This window comes from Phoxinus phoxinus (genome assembly GCF_949152265.1).
Source record: "Phoxinus phoxinus genome assembly, chromosome: 18".
Classification (NCBI taxonomy): domain Eukaryota; kingdom Metazoa; phylum Chordata; class Actinopteri; order Cypriniformes; family Leuciscidae; genus Phoxinus; species Phoxinus phoxinus.
In genome coordinates this window covers 10,523,418-10,536,785 of record NC_136893.1, presented here as the reverse complement: position 1 = coordinate 10,536,785, position 13,368 = coordinate 10,523,418, and the positions used below count along the sequence as shown (strand labels likewise).

The 13,368-nt window shown below is 36.8% G+C and overlaps 1 protein-coding gene across 8 annotated transcripts in view; it reads right to left on the bottom strand.

Moving 5' to 3' along the window:
• Nucleotides 1-13,368, bottom strand: part of kif1b (kinesin family member 1B) — a 69,621-nt gene that overhangs the window by 52,772 nt on the left and 3,481 nt on the right. The window lies entirely within an intron of this gene.

Genomic DNA, 13,368 nt, shown 5'->3' with positions numbered 1-13,368 from the left:
CTTTTCACTCCTCCCAAACAATGTCCTGACCCCAATCCCCAGTCCTCTTCAGCTGAGACCAGCTTAATGTCATGTGATCATCAAAAACAAAGTCTGATTGGACGTTTAACTCACTTGCACACACAAATACAACACTGGTTCGGCAGGATATTCCAGAGAGAAACAATTATGCAAATGCTCAATTTCTGCAGCCAATTGACAAAGCAACTCAGGGGTGAATGAGGTTGGCACAGCAATAACACACACACACACACACACACATGTTGGTCTTCCTGCTAGGAAGCCTGGGTACAGATGCACGAAGAAGACTAATGGCTTTCATCGCTGTAGGAAACTCAAGCAGGAGGGATTTTAAATGAGTTAGCAGACTACACCAGCTGACCTGCATGTGCACAGGAAAAGCTTAGAGGAAAGAATGAAAAACCCATCTGTCTGCTCAAAGCGTATCAACTTTCAGACTGTGATGTTAAACCTGGGCTTATTTCAAATAGTGTGAGATGACCTGAGAGTCGCTGGCATGCCTGGCCTAATGCGGTGGAATATGTGTCTCCTGCTCTGGACCCCATGAGACTTTGCTCTTTAGTCCAGAGGCAAATCAATATCCACCGCCTACAGCCTGCAGTGGTTTTAAAAGGCATTATTATAAGACAAACAAAAAAACATCTGAAATATATCCTCAGGAGTACCAAAAGTTGCAGAGGAAAGTACATTTTAGCTGCTTGCAAAAAAACGTTTGGTTCCAGAACAGTTTCTGTTCTATTGATTAACCATTGGATTTAAAACCCATTGCCAGGTTTTTACAATTAGCCGATTTTTGTTGTACAGTGCACAACAGAAAATACCCAAGTCCAACATAACGATGGCAAAACAAATATCCACCAGCCAAGATTTACACCCAGAATGGCATCTGTGAACACAGATCTGCTGTACACTGCTGTATCCTAAAGAGGAAAGCTTAAACTGGACTATGAACTGAACACCCATCAGCCTGTTGAGGCAGCAGAGAGCAAAACACAGGCTCCGCTTTCTTCTCACAGGTGCTGAAGATCAAAAGCAACCACAAATCATCATGAAACTAGCAAATGCCAAGGGTGTTCAGCAGCTTGAACCACACGGGCTGTGCCCACAAACTCTTGAGGAGTTTGTCACTCTTCTCTTTTTACCATTACTAGAAAAGTGATACTGCTATTATTTACTAACATGTGGATTAGAAGGTTAAACCAATGACCCTTTCGAAACAATAAGAGAATAGAGTATTAGTATATCAATGCAATATTGCACTGAGCAATGGAAAACACCAGTGCAGAGATGTTGTGGTGCACAAAAAAAAAAAGTGTGACTTCCATCTATCACTGAAAGTTCCTCATAAACATTGTACGGCTGTTTGACATCTAACAATATCGGATAGTTTATGGAAGGGCATTTCAGGATACAGACAGAGCTTTAAGCTCATCCTCTTGTTTCTGAGCGGTGTTGGGCTCAGTTACTGCTTTTGAGAAGTCTCAGTGGAGCCTCAGCATGCCGTCCACACAGTTTTCATGTCGGCTACTGAAAGAGAATGAAAACAGGAAGGCTGAAGAACAATACTGAGCTCAAGCACCGCCGCCAGAGAACACCAGGCCCTGTACAAAACATGAGGTCATCTGTTATGACTTTATAGAGGCCTATGAACTTATTCAGAGACCTACCACAATGAAATTACTTGACTCTTTTTTTAGGTAGAGATTAAGGTGAGCATGGGGCTGGATGGTATGACTCTATATACACCATGCTACAAGTTATTTTATATCAAATAGTATCACATTTTCCACAAAAATATTAAGCAGCACAACTGTTTTCAGCATTGATAATATATATTTATTGAGCATCAAATCAGCACATTAGAATGATTTCTGAAGGATCATGTGACATTGAAGACTGGAGTAATGATGCTGTAAATTAAGCGTTGCCATAACATAAATAAATAAATAAATAATATTTAAAATAGTTATTTTAAAATTGTACTAACATTTCACAATATTTATTTTTTTATCAAATAACTGCAGCCTTGGTGACAGGTGAGAATAAAAAAGTTATTCGTGCCTGACTGTACAAACTGTCAGATTTAACAGGACTGCTTTTCTGGACTCGAAATGTTTGATTTATGAGATTCCATCATGTTTGATTACAGCAGACAGGAAAGAGGTGGTTCGGTGAGGACTGAACGAGAGCACTGCACAAGACTATTATCTCCAGCACTGGATATAAGTGAAATAAGGGAGATGCGAGATAGAAATCACTAGAAAAGTGAAGCTCTGCCCAGCTGCCAAGATGTCATCCGGAGTGCCCCGTCTATTTCTGTAGCACCAGATGGCAAGTGCTGCCTCACATACTGACAGCACCTCAGCGAAAGGAAGGAATGGGCAGATTTCTGAACTCAGACCTTCCTGACACACTACACTCTGCAAATTGTCAAGGGACACGTGCTACAGTATGTACACAAAGGCAAACGTATATATACGTACGTGTATGTGGCAAGAACATACCAGCAATAAAGGTAAATTGAAAGTTGAAAATGCAGAATTTCTTTGCATCAAGTAGATTGTGTATGGTGGATACTTTTATGATTTGCAAACTATTCTTATTCTGAATTCCTGAAGCACAGCCAAGTTCATGTCAGCACCGTACATACAGTGTGACTATAATGTGCTTAGAAGCATACACAAACATACTGTACACCAGAGAAAACAGCATCAGGTTCAGAGCAGCATATTATTTGAGTGCAGGGCCAGAGAGAGAGTGTGACACCTCTTCAGTTTCAGTCAGGACCAGCAGACACGTTCCACTCCTTATAAAATCACCAGGCCAGTGGAAACGGGAAAGTCCAGGAAGCTGAACTCATTTTACAGATCACCCAGCTAAATATAGGCTGACTAATAAAGACTGCAGAGTTTGATAGTACCTCATCTTTTGAATGGCTCAACAATATTGTTATATAAACATTAAATGAAATAAATATTAACAATGAATATTTGTATTATTATCATTACTGCTAATAGGAAGAACATTAACTTAAAATAGTTAAATAATATTTAAAAATTATTAAATAAATAAAAAGTAACCTATTAATAATGTTATATTAAAAATATTTGTAATAAAGTATTGTTATTATTGGTACATTAATTATTATTATAAATTACATTATTGAAAATGTCTTTTGTTGCTGCCTCTTCATAAAAGCAATAACTAAGTTACAGAAGGATGTGTGCACTACTATAAATTGTTATAACCACTCACATTGTAGTTAACAAGACTCTTGACTGGTAAAATCATTGCCATGCACAGCCTCTTGATTGCTTCATTTCAGAACATGAATTCCACTCATAGCACAATAATGATCAATCTTTAGGCCTAGAGAAAGACAAGGAGCAAAGACAGAGAAACAGAAGAACTCTGAGCCCACATGTTTTTGTTCATTGGGCTTTGGGTTTGCACTTTGCTCGTCTCTTTGTGTCTACACCAACACCATGATGACTTTGGCCTGATATGAACTGAGAGATCCTTAAACTCCTCCCATCACAGACCTACAGAAAAAAAATGAAGTGAATTTTAAAAGAGCTGTTCACCATCCTGCCCACTAAACAGCCTCGGCATTTGGACGACAACACTGTTAGATGCAGTGGTTTTTGGTCTGTAGAATTCAATGGACTGCGAGTTTGAGTCAGCACTCTTCGCACCATGAGTTAATGCTACCAACAGACCCGATGCCTAATCCTAGATGACTAATAACACCATTATAACTTCTAAGGAACAGCGGATGTGATTAATTAAACACATTTCTTTGTAAACTCAAGGTTGGCTGAAGGGCATTGAAAGCATGTGATACCGCAATTTCCGATGTGAGTGCAGATCAGGCCTCCATCTCCAGACAGAGTCCAGACCACAGGTACAGCATGCCAAATGACTGGCGGCCAGGACAGACTCAATGTTTTTCAACTAAATTCTGCTTTTCATTGCCATGAATAATACAGAATGAATAAAAGTAGTGGCCATGATTAGCCGTGCCTGGACTACAAAGCTCTATCTGCTGCCACTCTCACATTCAGTTCCCAGTTCACTGGGATTCTAAGACAGAAACCAGCATTGGAGAGAGAGACGGAGAGAGATGGTAGTGAACGATAGTAGCAAAGTGAGAGAATGGGTAAAGCAAAGGAGACAAAGAAAAGGTATTAGAGCAGGGATTCACAAATGTTTTGTCAGTCGAACTCCTTTGACCTCAAATATTAACAAGAATTACCCCCTGAGATTTTGAATGAATAATAAAAAAAAATTATAATAAAAAAAGAAAGTAACAAAACATTTGCATGTTCACGGTTCTCTGATGACGGTTAAGGTTATTGGTCATTTTATTAATGACCAATAATGATTAATTATTATGATGAATTATTACATACAAATTATTAATAAATAAAAAAATAAAAATAAAAATATGAGTCACTGTTGTTTTGTATTTTTTGTGCTTTATAATTTACCTTTCAAAAGTTTGAGGTCAGAAAGATTTTTTTATGTTTTTGAAAGAAGCATTTTATGCTCATCAAGACAGCATTTATTTAATCAAAAACAAAGTAGAAAACAGCAATATTATTAAATAAATACTATTAATTTACAACTAAAATACTTTTTAGTTTTTTTATGTTTTGATATTTTAAAATGTAAGTTATCCTGATGTCATAACTGAACTTTCAGCATCATTACTCCAGTCTTCAGTGTTACATGATCTGAAATAATTCTAATATGCTGCTTTGGTGCTCAGGAAACGTTTCTTATTATTATCAATGTGGTGGAATGAGTGATATTTTTGATAAGTAGAAAGTAAAAAAAACAAACATTTATTTTAAAAATAAAAATCTTTTGTAACAGTGTAAAATTATATTATTGATAGTTTTAATCATTTTAATGCATCTCTCCCTGTTGCATTAAAAAAAAAGAATTTCTTTCACAAACAATAATAAAATAAAAAACTGACCCCAATTTTTTTAAACGGTAGTGTACAATATTTTAAGTAGCACTTTTCATAATCTAAATAATAAATAATTTGATGGATAAAATTAAATCAATCCTGTTCTCACTGAATATTGCATTTCATTCAGAAATGTGTCACATTAAATAAGTAAAAAGGAGTAGTGAATGTAGTTTCATGTTGACTTTAAGATTCACTGGAGCAGAATAAGAAATAAAAACTGCTGTTTTTCTACCTCACTGCAGACAGTCCAGGAAGTGGAATGTCATTTTACATCAATAAGATTAATTGTGAGCATGAGGTGATATAACCGCTTGTCCTTAACTTCCACAAGGAGGAGGAAACATGAAAACATGACTCTCAGTCATGTGACGTGGATGGAGAACTGTTTTGGCCTAATTTCATCTCCTTTGCAGATGCGGTCTATGAATCCATGTCTTTATAGCAAAAAAAAAAAAAAAAAAAAAAAAAAAAAAAAAAAAAAAAAAAAAAAAACTCTACCATTCCAAGCATGACCCGGTGATGCTCTCTCACATTCTCATGCACGTGACGAACCCCCCGGCTCATCTCATCCTGCACCACTCCAGCAGATCAACCCTGCTATATGGGTAATTACAGACCAGACTGGCACAGCAAACACCCGGCTTCCCTGTACAAGCAAATGTCCTGTGTAAATAGATTATCTTTAGATGATAACAAAACTGCATTTACAAGGAAATTCATCTGCAAAATTTATGAAATCTATAAAAATTTTCCATAATAAACATAGCATTTTAAACCCATGACACACCAGCAGTCGGCCGTCGGGCAATGTCTGGCCTTTTTTGAGCGTCTGTTGGCTCTAGTTGGACGCCATCTGTTTTTTTTAGGGCCGATTCAGCCAGATTGAATCCGAGGTGGTGAGAGAGAACTCTGATTGGCTGTTCAGCTTAGCGTCAGTGCACAAGAATAAAAGTGAAAGTGATGAAAGCAAGCAAGGAAGCCAAGATAGCACAGGCTGTTATAACTTCACTTCATCTTGCCTGAGCATTCCAATGCGTAAACATTTTCATAACAGCAAGAGCCGACTGGAATCAAGAAAGTGATCAGCATGACTGACATTCAAAATGGTAACCAAGGGCTGACTTGTTCACGGTTTGTATATCTACAGTTCTAGTTTCAGTTTCCTTTTTTTGAATGACGAAAATACCTATTGATATCTGCTGATATGGACACTGATATTCTAACACACAGGCACAGAACACACGTGCTAGTTGACAGTGGTCAGAAGTCCAGATTTTTGGCCGACTCACAGCCAGCTTTCGTCACCGCTAGTTCTTTGACATCAGCTTGGTATGTGCCAGGCTTTAGAGCAAAAACATCAAGGACAGACTGAAATTCTGCAGGAAGAGCAAGGATTAGACAGCAGAAAATGGTGCAAAGTTATTTTCTCTGATGAAGGCCGCTTCTGACTGTTTGGGACACGCTACCATGAGTCCTGTGTCGTGCCAGCAGTGAAGCATCCTGAGACCATCCATGTGTCCTGCATCCATCCAAACCTGCAAGAGCAACTTCTCACAATGATACAGGAGCAATTCTGTGATGATCTGTGCATTTTCCAGCATGACGGAGCACTGTGTCACAAGGCAAGAATCAAGTGGCTCTGAAATCATTTCATTAAAATTTTGGATCCATGGCCAGACAAATCCCTGGATCTTAATCCCGTAGAGAACCTGTGGTCAATCCTCAAAAGGCGAGTGGACAAGCAGAAGTCCACAACTCTGAGCACTAATAACGAAAGAATGGATCGACATCAGTCAGGATTTGGCCCAGATGCTGATGCATGCCAGAGCGAATTGCAGAGGTTATGAAGGATCAACACTGTAAATAATGATTCTTTGCATATATTGAAAGTTTTTGCCAATAAAATCCTTTGAAAATAATATAGTTTTCCAGTATACCATAGAAACATGTGAAAAAATAATCCAAAAATACTAAAACAGCAAACTTCATGAAGCACAAAATTGATGTCACTGCCAAAACAATTTGGCAACTAGCTCAGGGAAGGGAAATGATTAATAGTTATAGTTCATTCACTGAAAAGTATAGATTAATAGTTAGTGTAATCTAAAATACCAAATATTTAAGTGTGCTATTTTTTTTAATGCGTATCAGAGTATTGCAGCATTAGCATAGCAACATGCTAATGTCAAACTCTTTGTGAATATATTGCAAAACAATGTACTTTAGAAACAGAAGAGTTTATGAGAAACGGTAAATCTGTGATGACAAATATATGAGTGTTTTAAATGAATATGAATGTGGGCCGACTCTCATATTTCGGATCATCACTCATATTTCATATATTCACATGCTGCGGTGGTCTTTAAGCGTTTATGAGCCTGTTCATTTCTACAGCTGGTCAGAGAGCCCCAACTTATGCTATTAGCGAGGTCTTATTTTTGGCCTGCAGTAAATCAGTTAGGGTTAGTTATTCATCAGTTGAAAAATAACTTGAGAGTATTACACACGACACAACCACACACACACACACAACCACACACACACACAACCACACACTAAGAGTTACAGATGGGGAGTGATAAAGGAGACCAATGTAATAAGACGTCAGCCAGCAACTTGGCGGCTGGTAAAAGATTGAGGTATACCGGTGATGGTTTGCAACAGCTGTTCTACAACTAACCTTTTTTTGTTTTGTTTTTCAAGCATCACAGGAACCAAAAAAGGAAGCTAAATGGAAACCAGCTGACAAGAAGGGCAGAAATGAGGCATTGCAGAAAAAGCAGAACTGCCAAGTACTAAGAGAAAAACTGAAGCCACATTCCTGGATTAAACTACATCATTACAAAATCAAACCTTAGATTAGAGCATAGAGCTGTCCTCATGATAATGACATATTGGCTGACAAAAGGAGACAGAATGACATAGGCTATAAAATATTTCAAATATTAAGGCGAGCACTCCCATATAACACACTACTTTAGCAGTCTGGAAATAAAGGCATAAAATCAATGCACATTAAATGTCTATATTTTCATAATTTCAATTTTTGCTTAAAATTCCCTTATTTTGGAAAGAAATATATGATTGTAATTTAAAGTGCATATAATAATCATGGTTATATCAAATCATGATGATTAGAAGGGTTGAGAAGGGCAATTAGGCTATGTAATAATGGCAACAGGCCTACCTTACACCATCACACAGTCCTAGAGGAAAGATTATATACTTAGATGATTTAAAGATTTATAAAAAAATTTAAAAAACATCCACACATAAAACAATTCTCCAACCAAGATCTATACAACTAATACATGCAAAAATAGCATACATCTGAAATGTCGCTCAATTAATATTTTATGACAATATCTTAAAATAAAATGTAAGTAGATCATCTTCTGATTGTAATTAGAATCACCAAAATTCTCCAAACTGAGAAATCCATCTACCGGGTTGAGTGGCGGGTGCAGCTCTAATCTGCCAGGTGAGAAGTGGCATTTTGAGTTTACACTCCCGTGCACCTGCAATGGTCACTGGGATTAATGCAGGAGTCTGGTGACCTCAGGTACGCTCACGGGATTACATCCGTAATCAGGTCAATCGTTTCTGTCTGCACTTAAAGCCCGAGAGCAAGATGACCTTCCAAGTGTCAGAAACACATCACTCTATGAATTCCCTTCACCTTTCTCTTTCTCCATCTCAATCAATAAAAGCTTTTCTGTCTCTCAATTTCAGTGTGCAAAGCTTTTACAGACAACTCTTTCCCTCCTGTGTCTGTGATGGCGGTCCCCAAGGGCCTGCTGTCAGGATGACTCCATCTACCATCTCATTAGCAGAGATGAAACAGTCTAAAATAAGAGGTCAGAGTAGCATTAGCTACAGAACGCCATTTTATATACTAACAGAATTTCCAAAGTATGCATGCAGCTAGTACTGTTGCTAATGTGGTTGCTAGACCATTTTGGTTGGTTACTTATTGGTCAAATGTTCCCATCCACAAGCCTCTAAAAGGCTACGTTCACACTGTTAGTTTTTGAAATTGACATCCGGATTTATTTACAGATGTGAATCTGGAAATGCTCACACAGCAACTCACAGTAGCGTCTCGAATAACTGTCTGTATGAACGTGCAATGGGAGTCAAGCCTGATTCTCTATCAGTAAGCATAGCGCCAGTGACCAGCAATATCAAAGATGGCAACGTCCATAAAACTGAAGTGTCTTTTGACACGAAATTCCAATCTAGCAGCGAGTTCATACATCAAACCTTCATGAACCGACAGCAGTTTTTATATCTGGGTGGAGAGTGGAGCATTTGAGTCGCACATAGAACACAAGACTGATGGGAGCAGCTCCGGTGGAGAACAGTGACTGTAATTTACCGAAAGCGAAACCACACACGAAAACCTGCAACACACGGTAGAAACGAGTGTGTGCAGTGCAGAGCGTCTCTCTCAGACTGCATTACGTGAAAGACAACTAGTTGTCCAGTCCGGTTCCGTTCACACAGCACTGTTTTTTTGAGAAAGCAGTTGTGAGTCCTGAAAATGTGAGTTTGGTTATAGAATGAGGTTTTCACAACTTGCAGATACGAGTTGTAATGTTAACTTACGTTTATGTTATGCATCAACGATATCTGATTAATCTCATGTGTCATATAGAATGGGCTTCAGTTAACTGGTGTTCAATCTCTCTTTAGCTTCACCTCATGCAGTTTTTTCTTTTAGATGTAAATTTTTCCAAAAACAGTGATGTGATAATAATCTAGCGTTATTGTTCTAGTCATATTTTCATTTTTGATAGACATATTTCATCATGTTATATTTATTTTTATTTGTCAACATTAATTTTCATAACAGTGTTTTAATTAAAGTATTTTCATTATCGCCATGATGGACACGCCTCCCCCCCAATAATTTTTGATACCGATCAATACTCGAAATGAAAATTTAACAAAAATTATTATAGCACATTGACTTCCATTGTATGAATAAAAAAACATTTCTCAAAATATAATTGATGTTCCACAGCAGAAAAAAAGTTTAAAAAAAATAAAATAAAAAAAAGTTAAAGATAAAGATATTTTCAAGAATGTTGGTAACATGACAGTTAACAGTAGCCTTTCACTTCCATGGTAGGAAAAAAACACTATGGAAGTCAATGGTTACTGTCAACTGTCTGGTTAGTGGTTACCAATACCAAAATATATTTAATAAAAATCTTATTTTGTGCTCAACAGAAGAATTAAACTGATAAAGGTTTGGAACAACTTGAGAGTGAGTAAGTGATGAAAATTAAAATGTTTGGGTGAACTAGGCTATCCCTTTAAATCCTCCACGACACCACTCTGAAGATGAAAAAAAAGAGAGATGAGTTTTCATTTCCTCAACCGTTTTCCCATCATAAAGGAAAAGGTCACAATAACAATAGATTCAGTGCAAGAGGCCAAGATCTCTCAAGAGCGATGTGAGAGAGAAAGGTTTAATCTCCATACAACCCAAAGCTTAATATCTCTTCTTTCAGATATAACACACACAAAAAAAAAAACACACATGAATAGCAACATTCAACTTCCAAAGACCATATTTATACTTCACTCAAGCAAAAGCCCACACATTCCTCTAGAAACAGACATCCCTGAAGCAGATACAGTGATAAGAAGAATAGTAATGGTTTAATTGCAAAAAGGCCAGGATGTGTATTAAGAAAGTAAATATGGTCGAAGTAAACGGGAATATATATATTCGCCCTTGTCTTTGATACTCTTTCAGATTTACTTTATATCTGCTTCAATCTGAATGGATAGAGCATATTCATAGAAACACAGTCAAACCATAGTACAAGGTAAACAAACGGTCCAGACAAACATTCATCTTAAAGATGCAGTCTAAGCAGTGGACATCACCATGGTTACCACATCTCAGAGCAAACGAATCACTAGAGACCAAACATTAAGGACTTTCTGCTTCTTGCTGTGTGTATTTGCCACGAGCATCCACCTTGACCCTGGCGGCTCAGCACTGTATAAGACAACATTCCCAGCATACCATCTGCAGTAGTGTCCTAATGAAGGGGGTGGGCCGAATGCCAACCTCACGCTCCGGTTTCAGTACGCAGTCTGCACATATGTGCTAGAGTGCATTGTGACTGCAGTCTCTGAGCTCTACTTCCTGTGCAACTGTGGCCTTCTCTCAGGTGACCTTGTACCTCCTATGGACCTCTTTGTTTACCGTGGGGTTTAGGCCAATAATGATTATGTAAATGAAGAACATGTTTGATATGACAAAAGCGTCTCTCTCACAGCCTAACTATTCAGGATGGCTGAATAATTAAAGCCAATAAATTACTAGTACAGTCAACCTCGATTGTGTATTTGCAGCCTTTTGGTTTGTGCAATTGCAAGTTGTAATATGTTTATTTTGTGTAAAAATATCAGATTTCTCTCATATAGGATCCCTTTGGTTAAGAATTAATTAACATTACAATATGAATAACTATGACTGGAACTCTGGAACTGTCATATTACATAAAATTATAAAGAGAAAGAACACTATTGTAATAAAACGTTGTGAATTTATTACAGTTGTATTGAAGTTGTTGAATTGAAGTTCGACTGGAACTTAGTTCAAGTTCACTTGTGCATTTGCGTCATTTTGTTCAGATATTAGTTGTAATATGTACATTTTTAATAAATATCTGAATAATCTCATATGTGGTTCGTTGGGTTAAATAAGCCTCTAGCAAAGGTCTTCAGTTTACCAGTGTTTATTCAGCTCTTCAGCTTCAGCGCACACAGCTCGAAAAGCAATGCACAACATGAATCACTATGATTGTGTCTGTCATATAGGCTACATAACATTATAAAGAGAACACTATTGTAATAAAACATTGTGAACTCTTTGGGTTTAGTTGCCGTGTTTCAGCGCGTTTACGGAAGAGCGAATCCACAACAATATTCTGACTAGCACGTAACTTAGTTTAACTTCACTTGTGCATTTGCGTTATTTTGTGCATATAAGTTGTAATATTGTTTATGTAGTATATTCAAAAACATTGATGCATCATTAATAATAATTAGCACTTTTATCTTTAATTTTCATCCACAATATGGTTTAATTAAAATGGCTTTTAATGGTTAGACTTTTGTTTTTGTAATCAGGCTCTCAAAAATTATATACATTTAGATTTAGATTTATTGGACAATATATCGGTTATCGGCTTTCAAATATAAAGTAGTAACGGCTATCTATCGGTATCATCCAAAATTAAACAATTTCATAACGCTTTGTCTGTAAATTACGGTTTTACATGGATGATTATTGATCATTGGTAAAAGCGCTATATAAATGAAGATGACATGGATAATGTTTTCAAAACACTCACTTGCAATAAAGTAATATTTTTTCTGCATACATATCTTTGTTTTTTTTGTGCAAAAAAATAACATTATAAGTGAACCTCAAGGAACGCATCAAAATATTAATAATATAAAAATCCATGTCATGACCCCTTTAACAGAGTCCAATGCATCCTCCTTCATGAGATTTGAAGCTTCATGAAGTTAAAACTATAGGCTAGCTGGGTAAATATTGATTTTCCAATTTATCTCAATCTTATTTTGAACAAGTTTAATTGATTCTACAAAACCCAAGAGCCAGTGTTTATTACACCTCGGCGACCAAATTACTCTTATGAACCAGTTCATTTTAATGAAGATAAAGTGTATAAACTTGAATATAAACAAAGTGTAGACCTGGATTATTTATTACTGACCTTAATTATTACTAAAATAGACAAATTAATCATAATCGAAATCAGAACCAAAAGCTAGTGAATTGAATTACGTGAATGGATATCCATCTATAGTTAAAACCTATACAAGTGTCAATTGTCATCTTTCCCTATAATATATAAAAACCCTCGCTGGGTAATTTATCACTGACATGCTGTCATTTCAACTTAAAAGGTTACATAGGTCCATATTTTCTTTCTTAATGCATCTTAAGAATAAGCACACCACCATTTCTGTGTTCAATGATACCTTGTTCAAAACAGCTCGATGAATCACATCTCAGTGAGCACGATGACTCACTGCTCGCAAATGGACGTTAACAACCCATATGTTGTCCAAAAATCAGCTAATACAGTATGCCAAGTTACACTCACAATGCACAAGGACTGATTTTTTTTTTTACATTTATCTTCTACAAATGAGTCAAATAGTATTATCATAATATGTAAAACTCTTAAGTTCAAATATTGCCCTGAAACTATTTTTATATCAAAGGGTCCATGAATTCTTGATGTGTGGTCAGGTGTTCTTCTTCATTAGGGTGTAATAACGATAACCCCCGAAACACGGGCGATAAC